Raw genomic sequence first — 13,227 nt, forward strand, 5'->3', positions numbered from 1 at the left:
TACCCCTGGCAATACCCACAACGCCTACGAAAGCTGTGTGTGCGTCTGTGTGTGTGTGTGTGTGTGTGTGTGTGTGTGTGTGGAGAGAGAGAGAGAGAGAGAGAGAGAGAGAGAGAGAGAGAGAGAGAGAGAGAGAAATAAATAAATAAATTCATAGATGGAGAGCAAGGATGAAAGAAAGGGAGAAATAGAATGAAACAGAGAAGAGAAAAATAAAGAGACAGACGACTAAGGAGAAGTGGGCCCCGATGCGAATGTTAGGAAACTCTAGCGGGCCGTCCTCGTGAGCGTCAGCACTCTCACTGGTGTTTTCTCTCGGCAGGTGTGTGGGTGCAATGTACACCTGAATGATGTTAATTGGTGAACAGCTTCCTACCAAGTAAAATCAATCCATCAATCAATCAGAGAAGGAAAATATAATAAAAAAGAAAAATTGGAATGAGAAAGAAAAGGGAAACGGATGCTGCGTCGCAAGCCGTCGCGAGGATTCCTTTGGATGCTTGTGCGCGTTTCCCAGGCCCGTCGGTCTTCCATCCCTGAACCGATAAACGCGGTGACCGGCGCCTTCACAGTAATTATGATTAATTTTATAATCCAGTCTGGTAGTTTTAAGAAGCGAGTTCTTGCATCCTCGCCTCGGCGGGGGTGTGGAGCGCCAGCGAGCCCAAGGTCTCCCTGGCGAGCATGGCAGGAATGCAGGGCTCCAGGCAGGGCTCCTCGGCGTCCCTCGGGGCCCCGATGGAGGTGCCGGAGATCTTCCGGCTACAAACCCGGGCAGGTGGAGGTCGTTAGCCGTGGTAGGCAATCTGCCTAGGAGAGCAAACTCTATACAAACCCGGGCAGGTGAGGCTCGTTAGCCGTGGTAGGCAATTCACCTAGGAGAGCAAACTCTATACAAACCCGGGCAGGTGGAGGTCGTTAGCCGTGGGTGTCAATACTCCTCGGAGATCACACTACGAACAATAAACCCGGGCAGGTGGAGGTCGTTAGCCGTGGTAGGCAATTCACCTAGGAGAGCAAACTCCGAACAATAAACCCGGGCAGGTGGAGGTCGTTAGCCGTGGTAGGCAATTCACCTAGGAGAGCAAACTCCGAACAATAAACCCGGGCAGGTGGAGGTCGTTAGCCGTGGTAGGCAATTCACCTAGGAGAGCAAACTCGGAACAATAAACCCGGGCAGGTGGAGGTCGTTAGCCGTGGGAGGCAATTCACCTAGGAGAGCAAACTCCGAACAATAAACCCGGGCAGGTGGAGGTCGTTAGCCGTGGGAGGCAATTCACCTAGGAGAGCAAACTCCGAACAATAAACCCGGGCAGGTGGAGGTCGTTAGCCGTGGTAGGCAATTCACCTAGGAGAGCAAACTCTAAACAAACCCGGGCAGGTGGAGGTCGTTAGCCGTGGTAGGCAATTCACCTAGGAGAGCAAACTCTAAACAAACCCGGGCAGGTGGAGGTCGTTAGCCGTGGTAGGCAATTCACCTAGGAGAGCAAACTCTAAACAAACCCGGGCAGGTGAGGCTCGTTAGCCGTGGTAGGCAATTCACCTAGGAGAGCAAACTCTAAACAAACCCGGGCAGGTGGAGCTCGTTAGCCGTGGGAGGCAATTCACCTAGGAGAGCAAACTCTAAACAAACCCGGGCAGGTGAGGCTCGTTAGCCGTGGTAGGCAATTCACCTAGGAGAGCAAACTCCGAACAACAAACCCGGGCAGGTGGAGGTCGTCAGCCGTGGTAGGCAATCTTCCTAGGAGAGCAAACTCCGAACAACAAACCCGGGCAGGTGGAGCTCGTCAGCCGTGGTAGGCAATCTTCCTAGGAGAGCAAACTCCGAACAACAAACCCGGGCAGGTGGAGCTCGTCAGCCGTGGTAGGCAATCTTCCTAGGAGAGCAAACTCCGAACAATAAACCCGGGCAGGTGGAAGTCGTCAGCCGTGGTAGGCAGTCTGCCTAGGAGAGCAAACTCCGAACAATAAACCCGGGCAGGTGGAGGTCGTCAGCCGTGGTAGGCAATCTTCCTAGGAGAGCAAACTCCGAACAATAAACCCGGGCAGGTGGAGCTCGTCAGCCGTGGTAGGCAGTCTGCCTAGGAGAGCAAACTCTAAACAAACCCGGGCAGGTGGAGGTCGTCAGCCGTGGTAGGCAATCTGCCTAGGAGAGCAAACTCTAAATAAACCCGGGCTTGTGGTGCTCGTTATACTGTCGTAGACAATCCACGCGATGGGAACACCAAAGAAAAGGAAAATAAAAAAGAACACCAGAAAAATGGAAAATACAGAAACGAAACATCAAGAAAAGAAACAAAAAGATCATCCACCTTTAGGCCCTAACATCGCCAAAATTATGGGTGGGTCTCTTCTGGGGAGAAAGCGGCTCACCCAGACCAAAGAACATCAACAAGGGATGATATAGAAAAGAACACCAAAAAAATATGGAAAAAGAACAGAAAAAACATCGAAAAAGAAAAGCAACAGAAATAAATGAGCAACATCGAGAAAAGAGAAATACAAAGAAACATCATCCACCTTTCGGCCCCAAACAACATCACCAAAATTATGGATGGGTCTCTTCTGGGAGGAAAGCGGCTCATCCAGACCAAGGAACATCAACAAAAGGATGATGGGAAAAAAATAACAACAAAAAACATCAAAAAGAAGTAAAAAGAAAAAGAACAGGAAAACATCGAAAAAGAAAACAAAAGCAATAAAAAGAACGAAAAACACGACATCAAGAAAATAAAATAAAACAAACATCATCCACCTGGGAGGAAAGCGGCTCACCCAGACCAACGAACATCAACAAAAGGATGATAGGAAAAAAGAACACCAAAAAAGAACATAAAGAAAGAAAACCAACAGCAAGAAAACACAAAGGAAAAAAGAAAGAAAAAGAAAAGAAAAGAAATCAAATAGAAAAAAAGAAAAGAAAGAAAGAAAAGGAAAAAGAAAAAACAAAATAACAAAATAAAATAAAAATAAATAAACAAAATAATATAAACAAATAAATAAATAAATACAGAATATAGTAAAATTAACTAACTGACTCTAACTGCTTAACTAACTATCAAACTATCTACTTAACTAACCTACCTAACTAACGGAAATAAAGCTGTTTGACTACCCATTAACAAACAAACTAACAAACCACTTAACGATCTAACATGGATAGTGAGGTAAGGTGGGATTAGACTTACAGGAGCTGCCTTGTATAGACCAACCGGCCTCATGCAGACTCCTTACGTTCTTATGTTCGTTTACGTTTAAGAATATGGCCCTTAAACCCCATTCACACCTGTACTAATACCTGACAGGTTGGGTGACTCCTTCTACCTCTGCCTGTTTCCTCTCCTGCTACTGTCTCCGCTATCAGCACACAATCTTCCCTCAACCATAAAACCCACACCTAACCTAACCTAACCTTCCTGTATACTCCATTCACACCTGTGCTAATACCTGGCTGGTTGGGTGACTCCTTCTACCTCTGCCTGCCTTCCCTCCTGTTACTCTCTCCGCTATAAGCACAAATCTTCCCTCCCCCATAAAACCCACACCTAACCTAACCTAACCTTCCTGTATACCCCTTTCACACCTGTACTAATACCTGGCTGGTTGGGTGACTTCTACATCTGCCTGCCTCCTCCTGTTACTGTCTCCGCTATCAGCACACAATCTTCCCTCAACCATAAAATCCACACCTAACCTAACCTAACCTTCCTAACCTAACCTTAATGTATACCCTTTCATACTTGTGCTAATACATGACTGGCTCACTTCCCTACATTCAACCACTAACACCTCCAACCCCCCCCGCTCCCACACACACACACACGCATAAAACTATCAAACCCTCATTTAAAACAATATATCAAACACTCACAAGAAAAAAACACCAGGACGCAACACTGTATAAGGCAAAGATGACGGTGGGAAGAGGGGTGAAGAGGGGGGGGGGGGGAAGGTCACACAATAACCTACGCATTACCCCTCCGTCCCCTTGGCCCGTGACCCCGCGCAGGTAACAGCAGACCCCCTCAGCCGGCGACACAGGACCGATTGTGACACGCAGGTTACCTCATTTTACCTTTTCCAGGCATACCCATTTCACTGACCCACGCGTGAGGAGGAGGAGGAGGAGGAGGAGGATAAAATAGCAAAGGAAAAAGACGACGAGGTGGAGGTCAAGAAAGGGGAGCTAGCGAGAGGGAGAAAAAGGAGGAGGAGGAGGAGGAGGAGGAGGAGAAACTCAACGTGGAGGGTAAGGTAGTGTAGGCTGCGGGGTCAGCTAAGCTCCGCACCATTATCCCCTATTTTCAGGAGTAAAAAAAAAGTCCTTGAATTGGATTTTCAAAGTGTTTCCATGACTGTTGAAGGTTTGTACAAAAGATATATGAAGAGATACTGATGTTTCATAAAGTAGATTATGAGATACTGGCACGGACCTAAAACGAATCTTTACCTCGAAATGTTTAAGAATATGGCCCCTTATGTTCTTACGAGTATAGAGGTTTTGCAGTGACGTCACGAAATAGCGTCGTCTGCACCTTGTGCGTCGTCTGCAAACCCTCTGGTGGTCCCCTCCCCAGCAGAGCGAGCGGACGCACCACGTGTGCCCCATCCCTAAGTCACTACCCGCGGGCAAATGGCAGGACCTTCAGCATCATTTGTGTTAAGTGATTACGCGAAATCGCTTGAGAATGCTGCGAAGCTAAGATACATCGAACAAATCAGTGCTTTTGGAGGAGGAGACTGGTAGACTGGCTGTCTAGCTGCCTGGCTGGCTGGTTGACTGGTGGGTTGACTGGTTGCCTGGTGGGTTAATTGGCTGGCTGATTGGTAAGCTGACTGTCTGTCTAACAGACCGACTGGATGGCTGATTGGTTCATTGGATGACTGACTGGGTGGTTGACTGACTGGCTGATTGGTTAACTGGCTGGCTGATTGACTGGCTGATTGGTTGGTTAGCTGACTGTCTGGCTGGTCGGTTGACTAGCTGTCCCTCTGCCTGGCCGATCTCCTGTTGCTGACCAGTGATACCCAGGTAGGCAGCACAGGCAGGCAAACAGGAGAGGGCAAGTGACGACAGGTGAGGGCAGGTGACGGCAAGTCACCTTACACTACGCACTCTTGGTCACTTCCCTGCGTACACTTATATACTCCACCCAGCACTGAGCTCTGTCCCTCTCTGCACTTTGCCTCCACTGAGTTTCCTTTCCTATTTTCTTCCCCTGCTTGAGCGCCGGCATGCGTGTTTACCTCCGCCAGCTCATGTAAATCCCGTTCCAGAGTAATCCCCCGCCACATAATAAGATAGGGTACCCGGGACAATACCTAAATGAGTGTTAGCTCATGTAATAATCTGATGTCTTCCCTGTAATATATCTTTGACAAATTGAGCACTGCAGAGTCGAGATGAAGCAGACGGCCGCCAGTTCTAACTCCTCATAGCTGTCATCCACTTCCCCCGCTGACATGATTTCATTATTCAAGAAATAGACCGTGGAAAAAACCGCGGGAGTCCCCGCCATTTTGATTGAGAGAGCGGGAAGATGCATCACTAGAAGGCGGGAGCAGAGCGCTATTTCAAATCATATTCGTTATTACTGCCATAGCTGAGCTATGTGTGGGATGCATGACCCACTATTACCTAGTGCATGTGTTAGGTTATCAATAATGAATAATAATCCATAGCCGTAGGGCGTTTAGCATAGGTGTAATGCAGAAAAAACGAGATGTCAGTGTGGCGAGAGCTGGCATCTTGACCGCGGCCGGGGCGCTGAGCCTTGTGGGTCTTGCCGCTCCCCGCAGCATTCTTCCACCCAGACTCCAACGAGACTAGACGTCCCTCTACTTGTTACTTGTGTTTCTTATTTATCTGGTCCCACTTCCGCCGAAGCGCTCTGCAGGACCCACATATTTTAATTCATTAAATTTTCAATATTGATCACAACTTATATGCCATGTTAATTGTCAATGTTTCCATGTCAAAGCAGTCAGAGAACAGAAAAGTTTTTAGTTCTTTCTTAAATTTGGAGAGATCCTTTGTTCTTTTAATGTCAGGAGGGAACTTATTGTACAGTCTTGGGGCGGCAGAACTGAAAGCGCGCAATCCAACATTTGAAGAGTACCGCGGTTCATGAAGTGTGATTCCAGAAGTGGCTCGGCGAGTGTTAATGCCTTCACCTGGCTGTATTTCGTGTAATAATTATCTCAAATACGGTGGACGGCCAGTAATCAAAGCTTGGTGTGTCAAAACACATAACTTAAATACTATCCTTGCTTTTATTGGCAACCAGTGGAGCTCTATCAGAAAAGGAGTAATTCTCTCTCGTGGTGGAATTCCTTTGATTAATCTCTTTCTAATCACTGTCCCTGTTGCGCTAGACATATCGAAAGCCTTCGATATAGTCTGGCACAAGTCTTTGCTTTCTAAACTGCCCTCTTTCGGATTCTATCCCTTTCTGTTCCTTTATCTCCAGTTTCCTCTCCGGCCGTTCTATCTCTGCGGTGGTAGACGGTCACTGTTCTTCACCTAAAGCTATCAACAGTGGTGTTCCACAGGGCTCTGTCCTATCACCCACTCTCTTCCTGTTATTCATCAATGATCTTCTTTCCATAACAAACTGTCCTGTCCACTCATACGCCGACGACTCCACTCTGCGTTATTCAACTTCTTTCAATAGTAGACCCTCTCAACAAGAAGTACACGACTCCAGACTGGAGGCTGCAGAACGCTTAATCTCAGACCTTGCTATCATTTCCGATTGGGGCAGAAGGAACCTTGTGTCCTTCAATGCCTCAAAAAATCAATTTCTCCACCTATCAACTCGACACAATCTTCCAAACACCTATCCCCTATTCTTCGACAACACTCAGCTATCACCATCTTCAACACTAAACATCCTCGGTCTATCCTTAACTCAAAATCTCAACTGGAAACTTCACATTTCTCTCGCTAAATCAGCTTCCTCGAGGTTGGGCGTTTTGTATCGTCTCCGCCAGTTCTTCTCCCCTGCGCAGTTGCTATCCATATACAGGGGCCTTGTCCGCCTTCGTATAGAGTATGCATCTCACGTGTGGGGGGGCTCCACTCACACAATTATTCTGGACAGAGTGGAGTCTAAGGCTCTTCGTCTCATCAGCTCTCCTCCTCCTACTGATAGTCTTCTACCTCTTAAATTCCGTCGCGATGTTGCCTCTCTTTCTATCTTCTATCAATATTTCCACGCTGACTGCTCTTCTGAACTTGCTAACTGCATGCCTCCCCCCCTCCCGCGGCCCCGCTGCACACGACTTTCTACTCATGCTCATCCCTATACTGTCCAAACCCCTTATGCAAGAGTTAACCAGCATCATCACTCTTTCATCCCTCACGCTGGTAAACTTTGGAACAATCTTCCTTCATCTGTATTTCCTCCTGCCTACGACTTGAACTCTTTCAAGAGAAGGGTATCAGGACACCTCTCCTCCCGAAATTGACCTCTCTTTCGGCCACCTCTAATGATTATTTTTTTAGGAGCAGTGAGTAGCGGGCTTTTTTTTTTATTATTGTTTCCTTTTCGGTGTGTGCCCTTGAGCTGCCTCCTTTGTTGTAAAAAAAAAAAAAAAATCTCGCTGCTCTATTTAAGACCATCTGTAATTTCCTTAATTGGAGCTTTGGCAGGTTATAGTAGATTGAGTTGCAATAATCCACTCTTGATATGATATTGTTAAACATCAATTTCTTGATAGAATCTTCATCCAGGTATTTCTTGATAAAAGCAATATTTCTAAGGTGATATCCGGCAATCCTTACGACATTATTTATCTGACATTTCAGTGTCAAATTGGAATCCAACAACACTCCCAAGTCACGAACACTTTCAACAATATGAATTTCATTACCACTTATTCTCTTGCATTCTCTAGAAGGGCGAAGGGTACGTGGAGACATGGTCGAGGTTAGTAAATGGATGAAGGGCTTTAATAAGGGAGACATTCATAAGGTTTTGTTGGTAAGAGAACCGGGTAGGACACGAAGTAATGGGTTTAAACTGGATAAATTCAGATTCAACAGGGACATAGGCAAAAATTGGTTTACTAACAGGGTGGTGGATGAGTGGAATAGGCTTAGCAGTCATGTGGTGAGTGCCAATACAATTGTCACATTCAAAAATAGACTAGATAAATTCATGGACAGCGATATTAGGTGGAGTTAGATACACGGGAGCTTAGGGTCAAAGGAGCTGCCTCGTACAGGCCTACCGGCCTCTTGTAGACTCCTGCGTTCTTATGTTCTTATGTTCTTATAGTCATGTTACCGTCACCAAAATAACGTAGAGTGTCCTTCTTCCCCACAAGCATGAATTCAGTCTTATCATCGTTTAATTTCAATTGCTTATAATGCATCCAATCCTTGACTGAATTAATAACACTATTGATCTTAGCACTTGTATTTTCAATATCAGTGATGGAAAAGTAGAACTGGGTGTCATCAGCAAATAACTTGAATCCTACACCATGTTGTTGTAGTATCCTGGATAAACTAATCGTGTATATACAAAAAAAAAATAGGTCCCAGCACACTTCCTTGTGGAACTCCTCTTGTCAGAGCTTCATATGAAGAAAAACATTTTCCAATTTGCACACAATAACTTCTGGTTTGTAAATAACTCTCAAGATACTTTAACGCATTGTCTACCACTCCAATGTTCCTTAAGTCTTTTATAAGCAATTCATGAACAACCGTATCAAATGCTGCACTAAGATCTAGAAGAACCAATATAGCACATTTACCCCCATCCATCATTTCTAGTAAATCATTAACAACAGAACAAAAAGTAGTCTCAGTAGAAAATATTGGCCTATATGCAGACTGACTATCAAGCAAGACATGGACCTTCTCCAAGTGTTCCATCAACTGCTCAATAATTGCATACTCTAATATCTTAGACAAAAAGGCAAATTTGATACTGGTCTATAAGAGCTTACATTTTGATAATCAAGTTTTCCCTTTAAGACTGGTTTTATAACAGCTCGCTTTTCAGAATCCGGAAATTTACATGAAGAAATACTAGTATTGACAATTCTTAGCACCATATCCATGAAACTAGGAAAATTATCTGCATCCATGATATCCAATACAGGCAATGGGTCACTGGCACAATATGTTTTCTTAGCTTTCTTGAAAAGTCGAACAAGATCATCCTTCCTAATGATTTTAAAACACTGCAATCTACAATCCACCTCAACATCAGCAACAGGCATAAAAGGTGTTTACACAAATTCCGATACAATATTCATAATCTTACTCTTGAAAAAAATACAAAAGTTATCCGCTAAATCTTTATCACAGAAACCATCGGGAAGCTTTCTTCTCAAAGTAGTACCAGTAAGACTATTGAAAAGTTGATTTAATTTGTTCATATCTGATCCTGCCTCAAGAATTTTAGTATGATAACAGTTTCTTTTACTCCTACTTATCAAGTCATTTTAGCGATTTCTCACATTTTTATAATCCTCCCAGGCCACAACAGATCCCTCATTTCTCCATTTACATTCCTTGAGTCGTTTCTCTCTTTTCAGAGTCAAAATTTCACCATTAAATCAGGGCGATCTATCCTTGACAGTAATGACCTTCTCTAGGATCGGACACACATTGTTATATTGTGTCTTAATCACCTCATTATAAGTGTCAGTAAGACAATTCACACAATTTGATTTAAATAACAAATCATTGTGAACACACTCTCCAGTCATATCATCATAAAAATTCTAACTAATTTCACTGATGAATGTAGCAGCAGAGAAACCCACCTTATTCCAAAAATAAATTTTCTTAGTTACCTTACATATTGACAATAGTAATTTAAATGTTATGAGCCTGTGAACTGGGGAAATAGTAAATTCATGTTCAACATCCACCCTACCTATGAGATTGTTTACATCATCACTAATGACTAAGTCTAACACATGGCCAGTTGATGAAGTTATTATGCTCACCTTGTTTGACAACTGATAAGATTCAAGAAGCTCACAGAAAGAAACTATGTTATGGTTTTCATGACCATCCATCCATATATTGAAGTCACCAACAATAAAAACTTTTAAAGAAACCATATCAATTGAGTCCAACAATGCACTAAATTCATCAAAGAAGAGATTAACGCTTGACCAAGGTGGCCTATAAATAACAAGGTATGCTACCCACTGGTTTTGATGCTTAAAATTGACTTCAATATATTCAAAACTTGATACTTTCACTCGTGTCAACACCCTCAGGTGAGAAAAAATATTCGACAAGAAAATGTCTACACCACCCCCTCGTCTGCCCTCTCTGGGGCTATGAAAGAAAGTGTGAGTAGCAGGTGTCATCTCAGTAATTCTACTTGTGTCATGCTCATTCAACCAAGTCTCAGAAATAGCTAAAATATCAAGTGATTGCTCATTTAACATTTCCCTAATTTGAATACTCTTGTTACCCACAGATTGAATATTAACAAAAGCACAATTTAAATATTCAATAGTAGACCTAGACCATACTTTAAATATTCAATAGTAGACCTAGACCACACTTTAAATATTCAATAGCAGACCTAGACCACAATTCAAATATTCAATAGTAGACCTAGACCACAATTCAAATAGTCAATAGTAGACCTGGACCACAATTCAAATAGTCAATAGTAGACCTGGACCACAATTTAAATATTCAATAGTAGACCAAGACCACACTTTAAATATTCAACAGTAGACCTCACCATCCTTCCGTGCCACGTGTCCGTCGTGGTGGTTTACCTGCCTTTGTAGTATCCACAAGTCAGGGTGATTGTGTACTGCAAGGCGAGGGAAGCATTTGGAAGGTCGAGAGGCGGCGTGTTGCAGAGAGGAACGAGAGAGGACTGAAGGAAGACTCCAAGACTCCAGACCACGAGGTAGACCAGGTGTGGTTTCGGCTTCGCCCATCTCCAGCTAAGTACATATTTTGCTAAGGATGTTTTAAGATAGTTAGCTAGGTAGATGTGTGCCTGGAATTAGCTTATTCCTTATTTTCCAGCGAGTTTCTTTGTTGCTGTAAATAAACTTGAGAGCAGGTTCATTTGGCCTTTGTTTGTCCTATGGGACAAATAATAAAGACGAGAAGGGGCTGTGAGTCTGAGAACTCAATTTTCAGATACTTTATTTTATATTTTTTTGCTGAGAATTTTTTCGAGATCTCAAGAAGTCCAGACCTTTCAAGAACCCCACACCCGCTCTTCTAGATTCGCTGGAAATCTATAAAATGACAAAGCATCTCTCCCGTGTCGGTTAGAACATCCAACCGCACAGCATACGTATCCCATGACGAACACAGAGCACTTGTGCTGCAGGTTCTGCAGCCGCCACTAAGGTTTGCTTTGATAACTGACCACCAAGATGGCCGTGCAGGCCCGCGCGACCCCCGCACCCCCACTTTTGACGTCACCTGCAAAACCTCTATTGCATTCACTAAGTCTTCCCGATCGTTCTTAGGGGCTGAACAAGGAAGCAGAGGCGAGGTGATTTAGTTCGGGTCAAGGTGAGGCTGCAGGTTCTTAAGAGGCTTACGTGATGGTGCAGAAAGTCATGGAAGGAAAGTCTTTCAGGTTTAAGATCTAAAGGTTATTCACATCATTCGGTAACTCAGCAAATACTCGTCTGTGTGTGTGTGTGTGTGTGTGTGTGTGTGTGTGTGTGTGTGTAGGCGGGTGAATATGTGTGTATGTCTGGGGGGGAAGACGGGGTACGTGTATGTGTGTGTGTGTGTGTGTGTGTGTGTGTGTGTGTGTGTGTGTGTGTGTGTGTGTGTCTAAGCCATCTATCTATATTTATCTATCTGCACATTACGTCGATATCTGAATCTTTTTATCTATCTTTCCATCAGCCTATTATTCAATGTATTTCTATCAGTCTATGAGATGGAAGAGGCAGGAATTGGTTGTTTTTTTGTGGGTGTCATCACTAAAAATTATTATCCAAGCTTATGACGATTAAAAAATGTACAAATTGCAAATATTAACCTCGCCCTGATCCTCTTGTTTCAATCACATACAGAAGAAGAGCTAAGTTATTAAGCAATAGAAACTCCACAAGTAAACGCAAGAAAGTGTAAATACTGACCTCTTCCTGATGCTCCAATTTCTTACATGTACAGATAAATCTTAGGTCGGCACTGTCAGACCCCTCCACACCTCACATCAACAATTTCCAAAGGCCAAAAAGGAGGCAAATCAGGTTCTAATGAGTGTTTTTAGGGTTCTTGGTACAGAGGAAGGGCCAAACTACCACCAGGGCTTTAAAGCTACCCAAGGAAATGCCCAAAACTCCTAGGAAAACCGTGTCAAATATGTGTGCCTGCGCCGATATGTTTAAGAGTATGGGCCTAAGTTATTAAGCAAGACAGTTCGCGCGAGTGACGGTTCAATAACTCCTGCTACTCTTCCTATTCCCTCCGCCTCTTCAGCCCACGTGCCGCGCCGCTAAAGCCTCTGAGCCACGGTTTTTACACGCGTAAAACTCAGCGTGATCAAAGCGGACACCTACTGTTTGATATCTATTCTTTGTTCCTGTCATTACAAGCGAGTCAGTACAGCCGCCGGCATCACAGTGAGCACGGCGGGATATTATTCATCAAGGGGCTGAATTCCGCGAACTTTAATGGATTATACACACACACACACACACACACACACACACACATACACAGTAGCACATCACGCCACACGTTTCATAACTAAGCGAATCCAGTCAAAGCAAACTTAATTAAAATTGTTTCTTTGTGAAGAGTGGAACAGACGCGCCCTCGCCCCGGTGAAAAAACGTGGGCGGAGTGGTTACCCCCGCGACAATTATCCGCGGCAATAACAGTCTGGAGACAAATGATTCCCCTGGACGTGGGGCGGCGGAAGGCAGGGAAGGGAAGGAGGGGAAGGAATAGCTACAGGAAAGGAACACATAGGGATAGGAAGCGGAGAGATAGGACATTAGGCTGGGATTTGGTTGTACGAGGGGCGGCGTGAAGCAGGGAAGGGAAGGAATAGAGCCAGTTAGGGATAGAAAGGCTAGGGATAGTAAGCAGATACAAGTCAGTAGGATGGACAGGCTGGTGGACCTTAGTTGATGATTCGGCTGCACGAGGAGTGGGGGGGGAGGGGGGGGGGGGGCAGGAAAATAGGGAAGGCAAGAGCACCAGGACAAGCAAGGGCAGGAAAGTTAGGGGAAGGCAACAGGGATAGGACA

General features: G+C 44.5%; 2 long non-coding RNA genes across 15 annotated transcripts; one reads left to right on the plus strand and one right to left on the minus strand.

Moving 5' to 3' along the window:
- Positions 1 to 401: 401 nt before the first annotated feature.
- On the minus strand, positions 402 to 1,739 carry LOC126994671 (uncharacterized). 3 transcript variants are annotated; one of them, XR_007749425.1, is made up of 4 exons: positions 1,609 to 1,739; positions 1,213 to 1,348; positions 1,009 to 1,144; positions 402 to 875 (listed from the first exon to the last, which is right to left on the minus strand). It is a non-coding gene; the product is annotated as an uncharacterized LOC126994671 (long non-coding RNA). The 3 variants fall into 3 exon arrangements; XR_007749426.1 differs by having other exon boundaries at positions 1,213 to 1,413; XR_007749427.1 differs by having other exon boundaries at positions 1,213 to 1,413; positions 1,544 to 1,660.
- Positions 770 to 2,548, plus strand: LOC126994670 (uncharacterized). Of its 12 annotated transcripts, none has more exons than XR_007749415.1 (5): positions 779 to 908; positions 977 to 1,112; positions 1,181 to 1,316; positions 1,577 to 1,777; positions 1,982 to 2,548. It is a non-coding gene; the product is annotated as an uncharacterized LOC126994670 (long non-coding RNA). The 12 variants fall into 12 exon arrangements; XR_007749418.1 differs by having other exon boundaries at positions 977 to 1,044; XR_007749419.1 differs by having other exon boundaries at positions 1,045 to 1,112.
- Positions 2,549 to 13,227: the final 10,679 nt, after the last annotated feature.

Source organism: Eriocheir sinensis, unplaced genomic scaffold, assembly GCF_024679095.1.
Source record: "Eriocheir sinensis breed Jianghai 21 unplaced genomic scaffold, ASM2467909v1 Scaffold846, whole genome shotgun sequence".
Classification (NCBI taxonomy): Eukaryota; Metazoa; Arthropoda; class Malacostraca; order Decapoda; family Varunidae; genus Eriocheir; species Eriocheir sinensis.